Source organism: Metopolophium dirhodum, chromosome 1, assembly GCF_019925205.1.
Source record: "Metopolophium dirhodum isolate CAU chromosome 1, ASM1992520v1, whole genome shotgun sequence".
Lineage (NCBI taxonomy): Eukaryota > Metazoa > Arthropoda > Insecta > Hemiptera > Aphididae > Metopolophium > Metopolophium dirhodum.
This window is the reverse complement of record NC_083560.1, coordinates 40211845-40232652: the sequence shown is the minus strand read 5'-3', so window position 1 is coordinate 40232652 and position 20808 is coordinate 40211845. Positions and strand designations below refer to the sequence as shown.

At 28.9% G+C, this 20808-nt stretch overlaps 2 long non-coding RNA genes across 3 annotated transcripts in view; both read right to left on the bottom strand.

The window, feature by feature from the left end:
- Window positions 1–1555: 1555 nt before the first annotated feature.
- Window positions 1556–4132, bottom strand: LOC132934974 (uncharacterized). Its single transcript, XR_009663128.1, has 7 exons — window positions 4063–4132; window positions 3813–3987; window positions 3546–3735; window positions 3202–3361; window positions 2951–3085; window positions 2694–2897; window positions 1556–2612 (listed from the first exon to the last, which is right to left on the bottom strand). It is a non-coding gene; the product is annotated as an uncharacterized LOC132934974 (long non-coding RNA).
- A 1805-nt stretch (window positions 4133–5937) lies between these two features.
- Window positions 5938–20808, bottom strand: part of LOC132934973 (uncharacterized) — a 130244-nt gene continuing 115373 nt past the window's right edge. The window contains exons 3-4 of one of the 2 annotated variants that reach the window (XR_009663127.1): window positions 8625–8803; window positions 5938–6436 (exon numbers count right to left, since the gene is read on the bottom strand). This is a non-coding gene — a long non-coding RNA (uncharacterized LOC132934973). Of the gene's footprint in view, window positions 6437–7768; window positions 8804–20808 lie in introns of those variants that run through there. The other variant, XR_009663126.1, reaches the window with a different exon arrangement.

Sequence of the window (20808 nt, the reverse complement as noted above, 5' to 3'; positions counted from 1 at the left end):
TAAGACTGCTCCGGTGCGCGGCCGGTGACCGACCACGTAGTGCACAGTGGAGCAATTATTATGATTATAGATATACGATATATCCAAAGCATGTAGCAAAGGATGAAGAACACTAATCTGGCTTGTAGCCAGAGGTCTGCCGTACGGCTGGTCTGACGCCGCCTACTACGAGCGCCTCACGGTATTCGATACGAGTTCGGTTGTATATATACATCGCACATCGATCCTGGTAATAGCTGGTTAGAGCCAGCCACCGATATACTGTCTATAGTCGTGGAGACGGCAGCGCCCTCTGGTAGTGGCATACAGTCACCACTGGCCTTCTCGACCAAACATCACACACACCTCAGTAGAGCGTAATGCCTTACCGCAGGGGCGCAATTTCAATGAAATACTGGGGGTGCTGAAGCCCTTCTATTTTTTTTTTGTCATATTATCATATTATGTAGACGATAAATACAAGCAAATAACAATTCGAAAACATTGGTCACTAGTATAAATAGAATTATTAACTAGAAATGATAAAATTATAACAGTGGCAATAGTGGATTGGAGTTTGTCCATAGAAACATAGAGTATTCTGAATAATATATTTTGTCACACTGCAAATATGTCCAGCGATGCGTTTCCGCCGAATTACTGTACGAACGGGTGTTATCGACACCGCTACGGTATTTACAAATAATCTAAATTTAAAATGTTCACTATGATTTTATGTTTTTATTACGCGTCTTACGTATTACCCGTCTACACTCTACATGCACAAACGTTTCATCAGAATATCACTTGATTAGTTTTTTAAATAATAATATTATTTATAAATATAAATAAAAAATAACATAATAAAAACTGTTTTTTTTTATACATAATGACCATTGAAAATGTAAATTAACATGAAAAAATTTGGGATGCTAAGTACACCCAACCCCCCACCACAAATTGCGCATATGCCTTACCGTGGACAAAAAATCGTACATATATTGATCTTGAATATTTCTCAAATACTATTATAACTACTTATGAGGAACCTTGTGTTGAATTTTCAATCTTTTTACCAACGAATAATATATTTTTTTTGACATTTACAGAATAAAAAACTAAAAATTGTTAGTTTAAAATGTCTATAAATAACTCAAAACGACTGAATATTTTGAAAAATTTATTATGTATAAAAAATGATAAAAAAAACATATTTTGTTGAAATTGCCAAGAGTTATTACTTATGAGTTTTGAATTACAAAAAAATAGGAAATTGTATTACATTTTCAAAGCTTATATATAAAATTTAACAATTTGTCAATATTCGTGATATTTAAAAAATTTGTAAAATTTTTGCGCTAATAAAAAAATTATTGTGAAATAACGTACAATTTTTTTTTTTTAGTTTCCACTAACATTAGCTTATGAGGAACGTTGTTAAACGTTTACAAATTCAAGTTTTTCGACATACCGAAAAACTTTGTAACTACAATAGTTAAAAAAAACTAATAAAACTCAAAAATATTCTAATGAATAGCTCAAAAAGTGTCACAATATTTCGAGAATGTTATGGTGCATAGAAATTGATAATAATATAAACATTCAATGAAAATAACATCTACATTCAGTTATTTTTTTAGTTACATTATAAATAAAATCAATTTTTTTAAAAATTGAGTTTGCAGCTTTTCCTTAATTTTTGTTTGCTCTTACTGGCACTTTTGTAAACTATTGGGAACTTTTGAGCTTTGACCCCCAAAGTACAAACTAAATTCACTTTTTTGCCAAAAAAGACGCTTTTGAAAAAAATAGAAGCATTTTTTCTGTCCCAAAAGGTGATAACAGATACAAAAAAAAACATCATTGTAATAACAATATCTTCATTACTCAGCTCAGAATATAAAATTTTAAATTTATTTTCAAAATTAGATTAGGTCTATAAAATGCTTAGGTACCTATATGAACTGATGCAAAGCGCAACTATTACTTATAATTTTTAATCTGTAGACTGTATTCCATATAAATGTAACTACTATGTAAGCAATGACGATCTTGCTACTATTTGAAGCGATATAATAAACTTAATGCCTATGATTTTAAATGAAGTTGCTTATGTGTTGCAATGACTTAGAATATAGTTTTTTTTCTTGATATACAGCTTACTGACTCTTTTCCATTTTATTGTACACTACTACTTAAGAATACGTATTTAAGTATAAAGCAAAGAATTGTTGAGAAAAAACTATTATTTACTGTTATGAGTATACCTACTGAATATAAGCTGTATTTCTTTAACTTGAATGCAATAGTTGATTTAAATTATATAAAACACTTTTTATTGAACATTCAGAAAAAAACTAAAATTGATAAAATAAATATATGTTTTATCTTAAGTTAATCATCTGTGTTACAACCAATAATAAGACTATAATTAATGCTAATGAGATATAAAATGTGGTGGCCTATTAAAAACTATTCAACTAAACACACAGACGTCAATGTAACTTGTTGACAATATTTCCATGGACCAGGTGTTGATGTTGGGTTGTACACTTCAATAGTATAAACAAATTCTTCAGATTTCTTTGTTTTTCCGTCAATCAAATACATTAAACAATGTGATTCAACTACTCCTATTAAAAAATTGTATTCAAAATTAATATTTTTTTTTACAGAGATAAATAATTAAAAACAATTATTATTATTAAATTCACCATGTATCGAGAAATATATTAGCAATAAAAGACTACGCTCTTTCATTAGTCTACAGGAAATATTGATCCATCACTGATAGCATACATAACAACATCCAAAATTCTATATAAACACTTTCATGATATACAGACTGTTCTTCAACTAGGTAGTTTATGTGTGGAATCATAACGTTCGACAGACATCAAATGTTTTAATAAACCTATCTAAAAAATTTAATGTTTTACAAATTTAAAGAAAAAATTTTATATTTATTTACCTCTTATAAACGATGATTAAGTATGCCCACACGCAAATCACTTTAGTAGTCATACTAGTTATCTATTTTTGAACAGTGACATCAAAAACCTCTACACCGAATCGTATTTGGAATAGCGAAATGCTGAACTGACTTCTGTAAAAGAAATTGTAAAGCTTCTAATACAAAATCAATAATAAAATCAATAATAATAATAATAAACAAAATATATTAATTCATAGTGAAGGAATATTTAAAAAAATAACATTTACATTTAGAATTTTTTTCAGAAGTGTTTCTTGAACCACGTTATTTACTAAACATCGAGTGTTGATACTGATAGTGGCAAACGTGGCAAAAGTAATTAATATTGGCAATACATTTTTCTCCAATTAAAACAAGGGTTACCCATTTAATAACACATTCAAAGGCCTACAACAATAAATAAATATCATTAAAATAAAATATAAAAAAATATACCAAATTGAAACAGTTTTTTGAGAAACCCTACTTGTCTAACCATTGTGTATTGTGATTATAATGATCCCCATTACACCCATTCACTTATTTATGTTATTTTATACTTCTACACTTTAAGGTGTAACTATAAAATTACATATAAAATTATGGTTACTGATGAATGCTTCAGAACTTGAGAGAACTCCGTACAATTATGTAAGTTGGCAAATGATTTTATAGAAAGATAATTTGAAGTATCCGTTTGTGTTAGTAAAATCTCTGAACATATACCACTTGTATAGTCCAACTATTAGCGATTTGCAGCCGGTTACAAACCGGATAGGAGTCTATAACAATTCAAATAATTATTTATACCTGTAAATTTTCATTGGTGACCATAATTTTGCCAGTATAAATATATAACCTAAAAATATAAGTAAAACGGTGGAATCTAACTCATATCAACAAGATTTCAATTGTTGCTTTTTTCCAAACTGATAACAAAAATATGGACTAGCTGCTACGAAAACATTATTTTCAGTCTTAATAATATTGATTCACGCTCAGTTACCAATCGAATAAAGCATGTATCTTCATTTCTAAAACAAAAATAATATTATTATGTTACTAAAACTTAATTTACAAGCAAATAAAATCACTTTCAAAATACTTACCCAGATTGTGAGTCTTCAGAAAGTTGTCTAACAGAGTGAGGGTGGATTGAGAATATAATATTTATTCATTCAGATCCTTTGATTTCTAAAAAAATTAAAAAATGATAATTCATTAGTTTTTTAACATTATTAATTTATGAATAAGTAAACTGTACTATTAAAAAGTAAGTAACCTACATACCTAATGTATATTTAATTAAGACTAAATTTGGGATAAGAAAATAAATTATGAATATCATTGATATAGTTTGTAGAAAGCCCTTGGGTATATGTGATATATTTTGTAAAATAGAATTTTAAAAAAAAACTTTTAAACATATAAATTCAACACAAATTTAATTCCAAAAATAATAAGAATATAACTTATGTATACAAATAGTTAGGTATTTGTTTTATTTACATTATATTGTTATTTGCCTTACCTATTTGTTTTTATTATGACAATTTAAATTTTATACAACATTGGTATTATTTACATTACATATTAAAGGTAATATTTCTTGTTCAAATCTCATTAAATTATAATAAAAATAAAAAAAAACAAATATTTGGTAGGTACCTATATAAGATAATTTATTTGTTTTTAATTTAGTTGCTTATTTATACACCTAATGTATTTATTTTCATACATAAGTGACATTATTATATTTTAATTTTAAACAAACAGTATATTCAATACATATTAATAAAGTTGTTAAAAAATTAATTAAGTGCAAGTATAATAATATTATAATTATATATCAGTAACAAAACTTTGTTTTGTTATAGACTGATGGCACAAAACAATATAGAAGTGTCATTCAGAACCTGGTCACGTTCTTGTTAACTTATGATCTGATGTCTATACGACTGAAGAACATGGAAACCAAACGGCGCACCATACTGAGTTTATACGTCTGTTTACTTAAGTTATGGAAACATTTACTATTTTCGTGTCATTATAGTTATAGTGTTAAAGTCACTTGATTTGCCCAATTTAAACCGACTCCAGTTTATAAGTACTTTTAATGAACAAATTGTTTGAATAAAAATATACACATTTTGTTTTTCTTTAATATACAAAATAAAATACAAATAAAAATACTTACTCAGAGTATCTCAATAATTGACGATGTTAATTACTGACAAGGTTATGTTGAACAAAAAAGCAACGGCATTATTTATTTCTAAGGTAACTGAATTAAATTAATTTAAAAAAAAAACAAGAAGTGTGGTGAGTATAGTACAAAAAGTCCCTAACAAACAGAATTTATAAACAGACATTGAATATTGATAATTTTATAATGTTATCACAAACGTAATACTGCAGCCAATGAGAGCTCGCGATGTCAATTTACGGTATGTGCCTTGTATACTACCGTAGGTAACTCCCATAAACTTATTGCTTTATAGGTCTATGGTAACTTCGTAACCGGCCATTTTCAGTTTGGCGCCATTTCTGTGTTTTACAAACTTGCCCCTCGAAGTCGATAATTTTTATACGAATGGGCTGCCGAGTGGTACACCGGGCGCCAGCTTTACTAGTACAATTAGAAAGGTTAAAAAATATTTAGATTTGTAAATGATTAAAATAATTTTGTTTTTTTTTTCTAAAATGTAAACAATAGTTTTGTAATTTCTTATGGATATTGACTAACTAACATTTCTAGTCATAAACACATTTTATTTTACTTGAATAATAAATATATTTTAATTAATAGTTTAGTAATAATTTAAATCATATTATACATAATTTATAAAAATGTCGATGCGCAAATGTTATCTCTAACAAAATCTATGGGAAAACACCAAATGCCTATTTTAACAATAGCGTATGCGCGAACGTCCCACGTCAAATGATAGCCAATACTTGAATTAGGAATTATGACTTATAAGTATAGGATTTCAACCCAACGATTTAAAAACTGCGTTCCAAATGCAAAATGATTTGACACAAAACCGTGGGGACGAATTCCTAAATTTTCAATAATTTATTAACTGTATGTAATTTATTACAATATGATTAAACTGTAACGTGCCCCAGTCAATGAATAGAAGGATGAAGGTAAAAATGTAGATCTTGAGTTTAAAGTATAATATAGTTACGTTTATTTAATTTATTTAACTGTTGTTGATATATAAAAATTATTCTAAGTCCAATTATACGACTAAATCTAGCGAGATGTGACTATAGTTCCTGATGACTGTTCCTAAGCTCGTCTGATGAACGCTTGTCCATCAGCTCTCCTCTCGATGGTTCAGTCCCTGCCCATACTTTACTCTGGATAACCGTACATGGTCATCTTGCGGGATTGTCACGCGCTTCGCCCACGGCAGGAAGTTGAACATATGTTGTTGTACAAGTGTGGCGTTTTTATTCCATATCACACACGATCTATATGGACATTTTATGCGAGTTATTTATATAAGTAGTCATATATATATATTGACGCACGCCGTTCATGGTCACGCTCGATATTCGTTGTACTACTACACAAGCAGCGCATACGCTATTATTATTATTAATGTTACGCGGTGCGTACTATACACGATTACGTATACACTTTGATCTACTGCCTAGAAAGGTGTTATATTTTAGGTATTTGGGTAAATAGTCACAGCTCGCTACAAAACCAAAATTAATTAATATTAACAAAATTACCTATTTATTAAACTTGATAATGAATAGTGTACCTAATATGAATATTTAAAAAACTGATATAATATATAATATTATAATAATTACATTGATACAGACCTATGCTGGTATTGATTTATAAGTGAATAATAGCTAAAAAGAAAAGGTGGGTAAGTGGATGTCGCTCTGCTGTACAGTAGGTTACAAATGAGTCACTGTAATGGATGGTGTTAAATTTGAATTCAATGATTAAATCATTGTATAAGAAAAACGATTCTGAGCGAAAACGGTCAGTCAGCCTATGATATTACCAAGTAACCTATCATTGATGATATTATTGTGAATAAAGTAATTTATATATAACCTATTTACGTGGAGCCTTATTTTCAATTTTCAATCTTTAGCTATAAAAGTTGAACATTTTATAAATTTTTAACTAGGTACTGAATAATTACTAAATTTTCAATAAATTTGATAAATTTTGTCAATATTTTAACTTTAAATGCTCATAAAAAAAATTGTGCCTATATATTTTTAATATTTTTCAACTGCTATTGTAACATTATATATAACGTTATATATAATATAATTTATATATAACCTATTTACGTGGAGCCTTGCATTAAATTTTCACGCTTTTTTACCCAACCAATAAAAAAAAAAACTAAAAAAATTGAAAACTGACATTGTTCGTAAACAGCTCAAAAAGAGTCAAAATATTTTCAAAATTGTGTGGTGTATAGAAAATGAAAATATAAACATTCAGTAAAATTTTCATGCATCTACAGTTATTCGTTTTTGAATAACAACAAAATAGCAAAATCGTTACATGAGAAATCGAGTAATTATCAAATGTAAAAATATGAATTTCAAACGCTCATAAAAATTTAATTTGACTTTCTTGTAGACATTTTTTTTTTGATAAAGGTAGACAAACTTATGGATAATCTTATATTACATTTTAAAATCTTAGATTTAAAAAGAAAAATGTTTATGAATTCTCAACTCAAAATAATTTGCTAATATTCTTGATTTTTCCATATTTTGTCAATATTTAAACTTTAAATGCTTATAAATAAAAACTGTGACTAAGGATTTTTAATTTTTTTCTTCTGCCTTTGAAACAATAACCTAGGAGCCTTCTATAAAATTTTCAAGCTTTATTACTCAACACATAAAATTTTATTGATATTTATAGAAAACAAAACAAAAGAAATGGAAATTGACAATGTCCGTAAACAGCTCAAAATAAATCAAAATATTTGGAAAATGTTATGGTGTATAGGAAATGCAATTATAAACATTCAGTCAAAATTTCATGTCCCACGGTTATTTGTTTTAGAGTTACACCAAAAACCAAAATCGATTTTCTCGAAAACAGATTTTGCGTAAAAAATCCCGTTTTTTCTTAATTTTTCTTTTGTTATTTACGTCGCTTTTAAAAACTACTGGGAAATTTTTACTTTTGACCGCCCAAAGTACCAACTAGATTCACTTTCCTATCAGAAAAGTTACTGTTGAAGAAAATCCAAGCACTTTTACTGTCCTAAAAGGTGATGACAGACACAAAAATAAAAAAAAACACACATCATTGTAAAATCAATACATTCATCGCTTCGCTCAGAATCTAAAAAATTAGTAGTACCAAATTAATGTATTGGAATGAAAATTCAATGTAGACCTACGCCAAAAATTCTCTTTTGTGTTTTCATTTTACCCATTTCCAACTTATTTTTTATTTCAAAAGCACAGTTTCAATTTTTGAAGTAGCAATGGAAACATGGATGGGGGTGCAACCAGTTTTTTACCTATTTAACTGTTGTAGTTGTTCTCGTGATTTTATCTGCTGTAATTTCTTATAATATTTTCTGTAGTATAATAAAATATTTAAAAAAAAATTGGAAAATATAAATTAAATGAACATTTTTTAATTATTTATTATTACCACCAACATGGTGTATATGATTTTTCTCGTCTTTACGTATTGTCTCCATCGGTTCATTATATTTGCATGTCATCTTTGTCTATATACTACGTCAGTGTGCACTTTTTGTTTTTGTTGTTTGTCTACATTTGCTGTCGTGTTTTTGTCTGAGGAAGTTCATTGCAACGCCGTGAATGTACCTGCACATATAATTTTTAATTGAATTCTAATTAACTTACAAAAGAATCACGTTTGCAATTATGTAGAATTTCTATATGACGTATTAAAATATCTTTGCGGTTAAACTTTCGATTGCCTACATTCATTGCATTCCTACAAATTTAAAACAAATCGATTTATATGAAGAAAAAAAATAAACTAGAAGTTATAACTCAAATACATACGAATTTATTTCAACGTCTTTATTTTTTTTGGTGGTGAGTCGATTTATGTCGGCTCAAATTATATTTTTAGGTAAAATTTAAATCACATTGTTTGCAAACAAAATACATATTATACAATTCAATATACAATTAATAATATACGTACCTATATTACTTACACATATTTTTAACAATTTGATGACAATTATATACTCACAACAAAAAATATACCTGCAGTCAGTGTTGGGCAAATTATAATCTGATTAGTGATTAATGTTACATATTATAATCGTTAATCGCTATAATAATTAATGTAATCGTTAATCACAATTAAAAATAATTTCAAATGATTAAAGTAATAATTTAATCATAGTATTGATTACGATTACAAAATATATTAATTTGTAATCACGATTAATCTTTATAATTTTTATTCTTTATAATCTTTATAATTTTTATAATTATTGTATTTTATACCTAATTTAGGAATAAAAAAAAGGTGGTAAGTGGATGTCACTATGCTGTACAGTAGATTACAAGTGGGTCACTGTTATGAATGGTATTAAATTCAATGATTTAACTTTTTTAACTACAAAATAATTATTAAATTTTAATTTTGATAAATTTTGTCAAAATTCAAACATTAAATGCTTAAAAAAAAATTGTGTCTATGTATTTAAAATATTTTTTAATTGCTATTGTAACAATATATCAAGAGCCTTGCATTCAATTTTCATGCTTTTTTACTCAACAAATACAATTTTATTGATATTTATAGAAAAAAAACTAAGAAAATTGAAAACTGACAATGTCCGTAAACAGCTCAAAAAGAGTCAAAATTGTACGGTGTATAGAAAATGCTAATATTAACATTCAGTAAAATTTTCATGTATCTACAGTCCTTTGTTTTTTAATTACAATAAAATAAGAAAATCGTTACATGAGAAATCGAGTGAATATCAAATGTTGTAAAAATATGAATTTCAAACGCTCAAAAAATTTAATTTGACTTGCTTATAAACAATTTTTAATTGATAAAAATAGGCAAACTTATGAGGAATCTTGTATTACATTTTCAAATCTTAGATTAAAAAATAAATATTTTTATCAATTTCTAAATCAAAATATATTGCACATTTTCGTCATTTTTACGTATTTTGTCAACATTTGAACTTTGATTACCTATAAAAAAAAATTGTGACTACGGATTTTTAATATTTTTCATACATCAATGTAACAATGTAGTAGGAGCCTTGTATTAAATTTTCAAAATTTTTTACCCAACAAATAAAATTTTATAGAAATCTATAGAAAAAAAACGTAAAAAAATTGGAAATAGAAAATGTCTGTAATCAACTCAAAATAAATCAAAATATTTTGAAAATCTTATGGTGTTTAGAAAATACTAATATAAACATTCAGTCAAAATTTCATGGATCTACTGTCATTTCTTTTAGAGTTATACCAAAAACAAAAATAGATTTTGTCAAAAATCAGTTTTGCGTAAAAATGCCCGTTTTTTCCTTAATTTTTCATTTGTTTTTCACGGCGCTTTTAAAAACTACTGGGAATTTTGACCTCCCCAATGCACCAACGATATTCACTTTCCCATCGAACAAGATACTGAAGTTGCAAATCGATGCATTATTTCGACTAATTATCGTGTACACAGACACAAAAAAAAATTTAAAAAAAAAAAAACACACATCATTGTAAAATCAATACATTCATCGCTCCGCTCAGAATCTAAAACACGTATCATAACATAAACTAATAGTGATAACTTTAAATTGCATCGGGCTTCTTCGATGACGACTTTTAAGTTGAACCAATTATTTCATATAGAACTAATTAGAAAAAAATTTTAGATGAATGTTTGGAATTGAGCCAACACAGCACGGATGCAGCTAGGATGGCGCAAATAAAATTATCAGATATTCCTCAAGTGTTAACTCATGGTAGTATAACATATGAGGTTCGTGAAGTGATAAGTTTTTGTCAAGGAAAAAGCAACTTACGAAACTCGATTGGCCACTATCAAGCCTATTTAAAGAGAGCTGGAGGAAATAATTGGGAACTTTATGACGATCTCCAGAAAAAACCAATTCCTACAAAATCCACATCAAAAGTACCATGTGAATTTTTATTTTATACCATTTAGTATTTTAATCAAAACAAGTTTTTAATAAATTGACTCGAATTTTATTTATATGTTATTTATTTTCAATTAACTCAAATAAAATATTATACTTAAAACAATCACAAAATTTATAAACTTGTAACCAATACACAATCAGCATATATGTATCTAAGATCACGTTAATTAGTATATAATATTATAACAACTACTGGCGTTAATTATGTTTAAATAATAAGACGTGATTAACCATAACTGATATGAATATCGAAAATATTATGATTGTCCCAATTCTTTAGTGTTGTAATAATTCTATTTTTTTTTTAATTTCAAATATGATTTAGACTTACACACAGTGCTCAACTGCAGTTACTTCTGTTAGCCAGGAGAATAATGGCTATGACTGTTATCAGACCACCAACAACGAGGAGATAACTCTCGTTCAAAGGTGCGTCTATATTGTTTGTCACAAATTCCGCACTGCACTAATTTGTTACATATGTATTTTACATTATAAATATATAATTTTTTTAATAACTTAATACGATATATTAATAGAAAAACATTTAGGGCCTTTCTTACGATATCCGGTTAAAGTTAACCGACACTTAACCGGCCGAATTCTGCCGGTAATAAAATCTGTTATCAGTTGATTAGCGTTAACCGACACATTACGGGACATTGTAAGAACGGCCCTTAGTATCAAATCGTATGGGCCATCATGAATATTATATTTTATTGGTTGAAAAAGTTATATTTCAAACATGAAAATGGAAGAAACCTTATAATAATATATTATGATATATATTTTATATTTATAATATTATAAATCAATGTCTGATTTTTATTATTATTATAATTTGTCTTCATATTATGAAACTGACTGTTTCTATTTATTATTAAGAAATATTGTGCTTGTGCGAAATAGTAGCATTGTTTTAATCTTTCAATCCTTAGATATGAAAGTTGAACATTTTATAAATTTTAACTACAAAATAATTATTAAATTTTAAATTTGATAAATTACTATTACTTGTATGAGGAAGTATTTTGTCAACTGTTGTAGGAAAAAAATTAGTTGATACCCATATTAAACTTAGAATTAAAGTTTTTTGGATTAACAACCTATGAAGTGCAGAAGTTGGCATTTGAGTTTGCCGAAGAGGCTAAACTATTACACAATTTCAATAAGGAAAAAAAGTAGCTATTTGGGACTGGATAATTAGATTTCGAAAAGTAACCCAGAGCTGTTATCACATTGTCCTGAACCCATTTCATCTGCCAGAGCTAAAGCTTTCAACGGCTACTTATGCTATCGGGCATAGGTCCTGAAAAACATCTTGCAGAAATGAGCATTCCCATTATTTGCAGTTTAAACGTAGGAAAAAAACTACAAGACCATTACATATCATTACACTAACGCATAAGAGAAGAGAAAACCTTGATTCGGTACTCAGCTTCAGCCATGTATCGAAGGGCGGAGGACCACTAACGCTAATGGGCGGTGTAGAAGAAATGGCGTTCATTAATTCAAAATGCGGCAACCTATCAGAATACCAACCAGACATCGGATTGAACATTTTAAGTCAAGGCGTACAAATATTTTTATAACTCACTGAGTAATGAAATATACATGTTACCAGCTACTGAGGCGTTAAGCTATCAACAAGTATACAATATAAAGTCGAGGGTGCCTTCACGGCAGGACGAAAGGCAACAATAGCTGCTCAACTATTATCAACCTTAAATTATTAAAGAAAAGAATACGCCTGTAAAATGATTCTGTGAATTATGGCTACACAAAACAGCTAGAATGACATTATTATCTTCGAAACAATTCAAACGATTCATTAGTTAGACACACGAGGTGTAGAAAAACTATATTTTAACATCATGAGGTTAAAAAAAAAATATATTATACAATAGAGGTTTAACAGAGTATCCTAAGAAAACTCACATAGTACTATGTATTAATATAATTTGTAGTTTCTTCACTACCTACTATTATCAATGAAATGTTGAGGTATGATTTGAATGGGATTTAAAAAAAAATAGAAACAAAATTAAGATTAAAAAGAATTTAAATGACCAAGCTTACAAAAATATTACTTCAAAATAAATAACCAAAAAATTTAAGAAATAAAAATGTTTTTATCAGACGTTTTTTACTAGATATTATACGCAAACGATGTGGGGAACTTATAGAAAAAACCATTGGGCCGGCGGATGACGTACCCCAATTACCGTCTAGCAGAATATATTCTAGTACACATAGCACGTATAATCTACGTTTATAATAAGTATAACTTTGGTGTATGTATACGTAGTCATTATTCGTAACAATGGTATAATATAATATATTGAAGAAGATAGTATATTCATATTCGTACATTTTTCGTGATAAAGTTACGTTTATTCTACGTTGATGATGTGTTGATTATTTGTTGGTCGAACTTACGTAGAAATACACGTATGGATTTTTACAACTAATGCTGAAGCAATTACCGCTAGTGAAGTGCTAGCTTTTGTTTCTGTTGCACCTTGTACTTTGAAAAGCTACAAATTCTCCACTATTTTGTCATATGTCATTTTTTTGATGAAATTTGTAATTGCGTTATATTGTATACGTAAACCAATCAGAAAATATTCTAAACGCAATTTATAGCTTCCCGCCTGTTTTGGTGACTATCATTTGGATGATGAACTACGCATATAAGACAATAGACACCCCCAAATATCCAAATTCCCTTCAGTACATCGATGATGAATTTAACACTGTACCTATGTATTATTAATTATGTTTAAATAATAAGACGTGATTAACCATAACTGATATGAATATCGAAAATATTATGATTGTCCCAATTCTTTAGTGTTGTAATAATTCTATTTTTTTTTTAATTTCAAATATGATTTAGACTTACACACAGTGCTCAACTGCAGTTACTTCTGTTAGCCAGGAGAATAATGGCTATGACTGTTATCAGACCACCAACAACGAGGAGATAACTCTCGTTCAAAGGTGCGTCTATATTGTTTGTCACAAATTCCGCACTGCACTAATTTGTTACATATGTATTTTACATTATAAATATATAATTTTTTTAATAACTTAATACGATATATTAATAGAAAAACATTTAGGGCCTTTCTTACGATATCCGGTTAAAGTTAACCGACACTTAACCGGCCGAATTCTGCCGGTAATAAAATCTGTTATCAGTTGATTAGCGTTAACCGACACATTACGGGACATTGTAAGAACGGCCCTTAGTATCAAATCGTATGGGCCATCATGAATATTATATTTTATTGGTTGAAAAAGTTATATTTCAAACATGAAAATGGAAGAAACCTTATAATAATATATTATGATATATATTTTATATTTATAATATTATAAATCAATGTCTGATTTTTATTATTATTATAATTTGTCTTCATATTATGAAACTGACTGTTTCTATTTATTATTAAGAAATATTGTGCTTGTGCGAAATAGTAGCATTGTTTTAAACTTTCAATCCTTAGATATGAAAGTTGAACATTTTATAAATTTTAACTACAAAATAATTATTAAATTTTAAATTTGATAAATTACTATTACTTGTATGAGGAAGTATTTTGTCAACTGTTGTAGGAAAAAAATTAGTTGATACCCATATTAAACTTAGAATTAAAGTTTTTTGGACCAACAACCTATGAAGTGCAGAAGTTGGCATTTGAGTTTGCCGAAGAGGCTAAACTATTACACAATTTCAATAAGGAAAAAAAGTAGCTATTTGGGACTGGATAATTAGATTTCGAAAAGTAACCCAGAGCTGTTATCACATTGTCCTGAACCCATTTCATCTGCCAGAGCTAAAGCTTTCAACGGCTACTTATGCTATCGGGCATAGGTCCTGAAAAACATCTTGCAGAAATGAGCATTCCCATTATTTGCAGTTTAAACGTAGGAAAAAAACTACAAGACCATTACATATCATTACACTAACGCATAAGAGAAGAGAAAACCTTGATTCGGTACTCAGCTTCAGCCATGTATCGAAGGGCGGAGGACCACTAACGCTAATGGGCGGTGTAGAAGAAATGGCGTTCATTAATTCAAAATGCGGCAACCTATCAGAATACCAACCAGACATCGGATTGAACATTTTAAGTCAAGGCGTACAAATATTTTTATAACTCACTGAGTAATGAAATATACATGTTACCAGCTACTGAGGCGTTAAGCTATCAACAAGTATACAATATAAAGTCGAGGGTGCCTTCACGGCAGGACGAAAGGCAACAATAGCTGCTCAACTATTATCAACCTTAAATTATTAAAGAAAAGAATACGCCTGTAAAATGATTCTGTGAATTATGGCTACACAAAACAGCTAGAATGACATTATTATCTTCGAAACAATTCAAACGATTCATTAGTTAGACACACGAGGTGTAGAAAAACTATATTTTAACATCATGAGGTTAAAAAAAAAAATATATTATACAATAGTGGTTTAACAGAGTATCCTAAGAAAACTCACATAGTACTATGTATTAATATAATTTGTAGTTTCTTCACTACCTACTATTATCAATGAAATGTTGAGGTATGATTTGAATGGGATTTAAAAAAAAATAGAAACAAAATTAAGATTAAAAAGAATTTAAATGACCAAGCTTACAAAAATATTACTTCAAAATAAATAACCAAAAAATTTAAGAAATAAAAATGTTTTTATCAGACGTTTTTTACTAGATATTATACCCAAACGATGTGGGGAACTTATAGAAAAAACCATTTGGCCGGCGGATGACGTACCCCAATTACCGTCTAGCAGAATATATTCTAGTACACATAGCACGTATAATCTACGTTTATAATAAGTATAACTTTGGTGTATGTATACGTAGTCATTATTCGTCACAATGGTATAATATAATATATTGAAGAAGATAGTATATTCATATTCGTACATTTTTCGTGATAAAGTTACGTTTATTCTACGTTGATGATGTGTTGATTATTTGTTGGTCGAACTTACGTAGAAATACACGTATGGATTTTTACAACTAATGCTGAAGCAATTACCGCTAGTGAAGTGCTAGCTTTTGTTTCTGTTGCACCTTGTACTTTGAAAAGCTACAAATTCTCCACTATTTTGTCATATGTCATTTTTTTGATGAAATTTGTAATTGCGTTATATTGTATACGTAAACCAATCAGAAAATATTCTAAACGCAATTTATAGCTTCCCGCCTGTTTTGGTGACTATCATTTGGATGATGAACTACGCATATAAGACAATAGACACCCCCAAATATCCAAATTCCCTTCAGTACATCGATGATGAATTTAACACTGTACCTATGTATTATTAATTATGTTTAAATAATAAGACGTGATTAACCATAACTGATATGAATATCGAAAATATTATGATTGTCCCAATTCTTTAGTGTTGTAATAATTCTATTTTTTTTTTAATTTCAAATATGATTTAGACTTACACACAGTGCTCAACTGCAGTTACTTCTGTTAGCCAGGAGAATAATGGCTATGACTGTTATCAGACCACCAACAACGAGGAGATAACTCTCGTTCAAAGGTGCGTCTATATTGCTTGTCACAAATTCCGCACTGCACTAATTTGTTACATATGTATTTTACATTATAAATATATAATTTTTTTAATAACTTAATACGATATATTAATAGAAAAACATTTAGGGCCTTTCTTACGATATCCGGTTAAAGTTAACCGACACTTAACCGGCCGAATTCTGCCGGTAATAAAATCTGTTATCAGTTGATTAGCGTTAACCGACACTTTACGGGACATTGTAAGAACGGCCCTTAGTATCAAATCGTATGGGCCATCATGAATATTATATTTTATTGGTTGAAAAAGTTATATTTCAAACATGAAAATGGAAGAAACCTTATAATAATATATTATGATATATATTTTATATTTATAATATTATAAATCAATGTCTGATTTTTATTATTATTATAATTTGTCTTCATATTATGAAACTGACTGTTTCTATTTATTATTAAGAAATATTGTGCTTGTGCGAAATAGTAGCATTGTTTTAAACTTTCAATCCTTAGATATGAAAGTTGAACATTTTATAAATTTTAACTACAAAATAATTATTAAATTTTAAATTTGATAAATTACTATTACTTGTATGAGGAAGTATTTTGTCAACTGTTGTAGGAAAAAAATTAGTTGATACCCATATTAAACTTAGAATTAAAGTTTTTTGGACCAACAACCTATGAAGTGCAGAAGTTGGCATTTGAGTTTGCCGAAGAGGCTAAACTATTACACAATTTCAATAAGGAAAAAGAGTAGCTATTTGGGACTGGATAATTAGATTTCGAAAAGTAACCCAGAGCTGTTATCACATTGTCCTGAACCCATTTCATCTGCCAGAGCTAAAGCTTTCAACGGCTACTTATGCTATCGGGCATAGGTCCTGAAAAACATCTTGCAGAAATGAGCATTCCCATTATTTGCAGTTTAAACGTAGGAAAAAAACTACAAGACCATTACATATCATTACACTAACGCATAAGAGAAGAGAAAACCTTGATTCGGTACTCAGCTTCAGCCATGTATCGAAGGGCGGAGGACCACTAACGCTAATGGGCGGTGTAGAAGAAATGGCGTTCATTAATTCAAAATGCGGCAACCTATCAGAATACCAACCAGACATCGGATTGAACATTTTAAGTCAAGGCGTACAAATATTTTTATAACTCACTGAGTAATGAAATATACATGTTACCAGCTACTGAGGCGTTAAGCTATCAACAAGTATACAATATAAAGTCGAGGGTGCCTTCACGGCAGGACGAAAGGCAACAATAGCTGCTCAACTATTATCAACCTTAAATTATTAAAGAAAAGAATACGCCTGTAAAATGATTCTGTGAATTATGGCTACACAAAACAGCTAGAATGACATTATTATCTTCGAAACAATTCAAACGATTCATTAGTTAGACACACGAGGTGTAGAAAAACTATATTTTAACATCATGAGGTTAAAAAAAAAAATATATTATACAATAGTGGTTTAACAGAGTATCCTAAGAAAACTCACATAGTACTATGTATTAATATAATTTGTAGTTTCTTCACTACCTACTATTATCAATGAAATGTTGAGGTATGATTTGAATGGGATTTAAAAAAAAATAGAAACAAAATTAAGATTAAAAAGAATTTAAATGACCAAGCTTACAAAAATATTACTTCAAAATAAATAACCAAAAAATTTAAGAAATAAAAATGTTTTTATCAGACGTTTTTTACTAGATATTATACGCAAACGATGTGGGGAACTTATAGAAAAAACCATTGGGCCGGCGGATGACGTACCCCAATTACCGTCTAGCAGAATATATTCTAGTACACATAGCACGTATAATCTACGTTTATAATAAGGATAACTTTGGTGTATGTATACGTAGTCATTATTCGTAACAATGGTATAATATAATATATTGAAGAAGATAGTATATTCATATTCGTACATTTTTCGTGATAAAGTTACGTTTATTCTACGTTGATGATGTGTTGATTATTTGTTGGTCGAACTTACGTAGAAATACACGTATGGATTTTTACAACTAATGCTGAAGCAATTACCGCTAGTGAAGTGCTAGCTTTTGTTTCTGTTGCACCTTGTACTTTGAAAAGCTACAAATTCTCCACTATTTTGTCATATGTCATTTTTTTGATGAAATTTGTAATTGCGTTATATTGTATACGTAAACCAATCAGAAAATATTCTAAACGCAATTTATAGCTTCCCGCCTGTTTTGGTGACTATCATTTGGATGATGAACTACGCATATAAGACAATAGACACTCCCAAATATCCAAATTCCCTTCAGTACATCGATGATGAATTTAACACTGTACCTATGTATTATTAATTATGTTTAAATAATAAGACGTGATTAACCATAACTGATATGAATATCGAAAATATTATGATTGTCCCAATTCTTTAGTGTTGTAATAATTCTATTTTTTTTTTTAATTTCAAATATGATTTAGACTTACACACAGTGCTCAACTGCAGTTACTTCTGTTAGCCAGGAGAATAATGGCTATGACTGTTATCAGACCACCAACAACGAGGAGATAACTCTCGTTCAAAGGTGCGTCTATATTGCTTGTCACAAATTCCGCACTGCACTAATTTGTTACATATGTATTTTACATTATAAATATATAATTTTTTTAATAACTTAATACGATATATTAATAGAAAAACATTTAGGGCCTTTCTTACGATATCCGGTTAAAGTTAACCGACACTTAACCGGCCGAATTCTGCCGGTAATAAAATCTGTTATCAGTTGATTAGCGTTAACCGACACTTTACGGGACATTGTAAGAACGGCCCTTAGTATCAAATCGTATGGGCCATCATGAATATTATATTTTATTGGTTGAAAAAGTTATATTTCAAACATGAAAATGGAAGAAACCTTATAATAATATATTATGATATATATTTTATATTTATAATATTATAAATCAATGTCTGATTTTTATTATTATTATAATTTGTCTTCATATTATGAAACTGACTGTTTCTATTTATTATTAAGAAATATTGTGCTTGTGCGAAATAGTAGCATTGTTTTAAACTTTCAATCCTTAGATATGAAAGTTGAACATTTTATAAATTTTAACTACAAAATAATTATTAAATTTTAAATTTGATAAATTACTATTACTTGTATGAGGAAGTATTTTGTCAACTGTTGTAGGAAAAAAATTAGTTGATACCCATATTAAACTTAGAATTAAAGTTTTTTGGACCAACAACCTATGAAGTGCAGAAGTTGGCATTTGAGTTTGCCGAAGAGGCTAAACTATTACACAATTTCAATAAGGAAAAAAAGTAGCTATTTGGGACTGGATAATTAGATTTCGAAAAGTAACCCAGAGCTGTTATCACATTGTCCTGAACCCATTTCATCTGCCAGAGCTAAAGCTTTCAACGGCTACTTATGCTATCGGGCATAGGTCCTGAAAAACATCTTGCAGAAATGAGCATTCCCATTATTTGCAGTTTAAACGTAGGAAAAAAACTACAAGACCATTACATATCATTACACTAACGCATAAGAGAAGAGAAAACCTTGATTCGGTACTCAGCTTCAGCCATGTATCGAAGGGCGGAGGACCACTAACGCTAATGGGCGGTGTAGAAGAAATGGCGTTTATTAATTCAAAATGCGGCAACCTATCAGAATACCAACCAGACATCGGATTGAACATTTTAAGTCAAGGCGTACAAATATTTTTATAACTCACTGAGTAATGAAATATACATGTTACCAGCTACTGAGGCGTTAAGCTATCAACAAGTATACAATATAAAGTCGAGGGTGCCTTCACGGCAGGACGAAAGGCAACAATAGCTGCTCAACTATTATCAACCTTAAATTATTAAAGAAAAGAATACGCCTGTAAAATGATTCTGTGAATTATGGCTACACAAAACAGCTAGAATGACATTATTATCTTCGAAACAATTCAAACGATTCATTAGTTAGACACACGAGGTGTAGAAAAACTATATTTTAACATCATGAGGTTAAAAAAAAAAATATATTATACAATAGAGGTTTAACAGAGTATCCTAAGAAAACTCACAT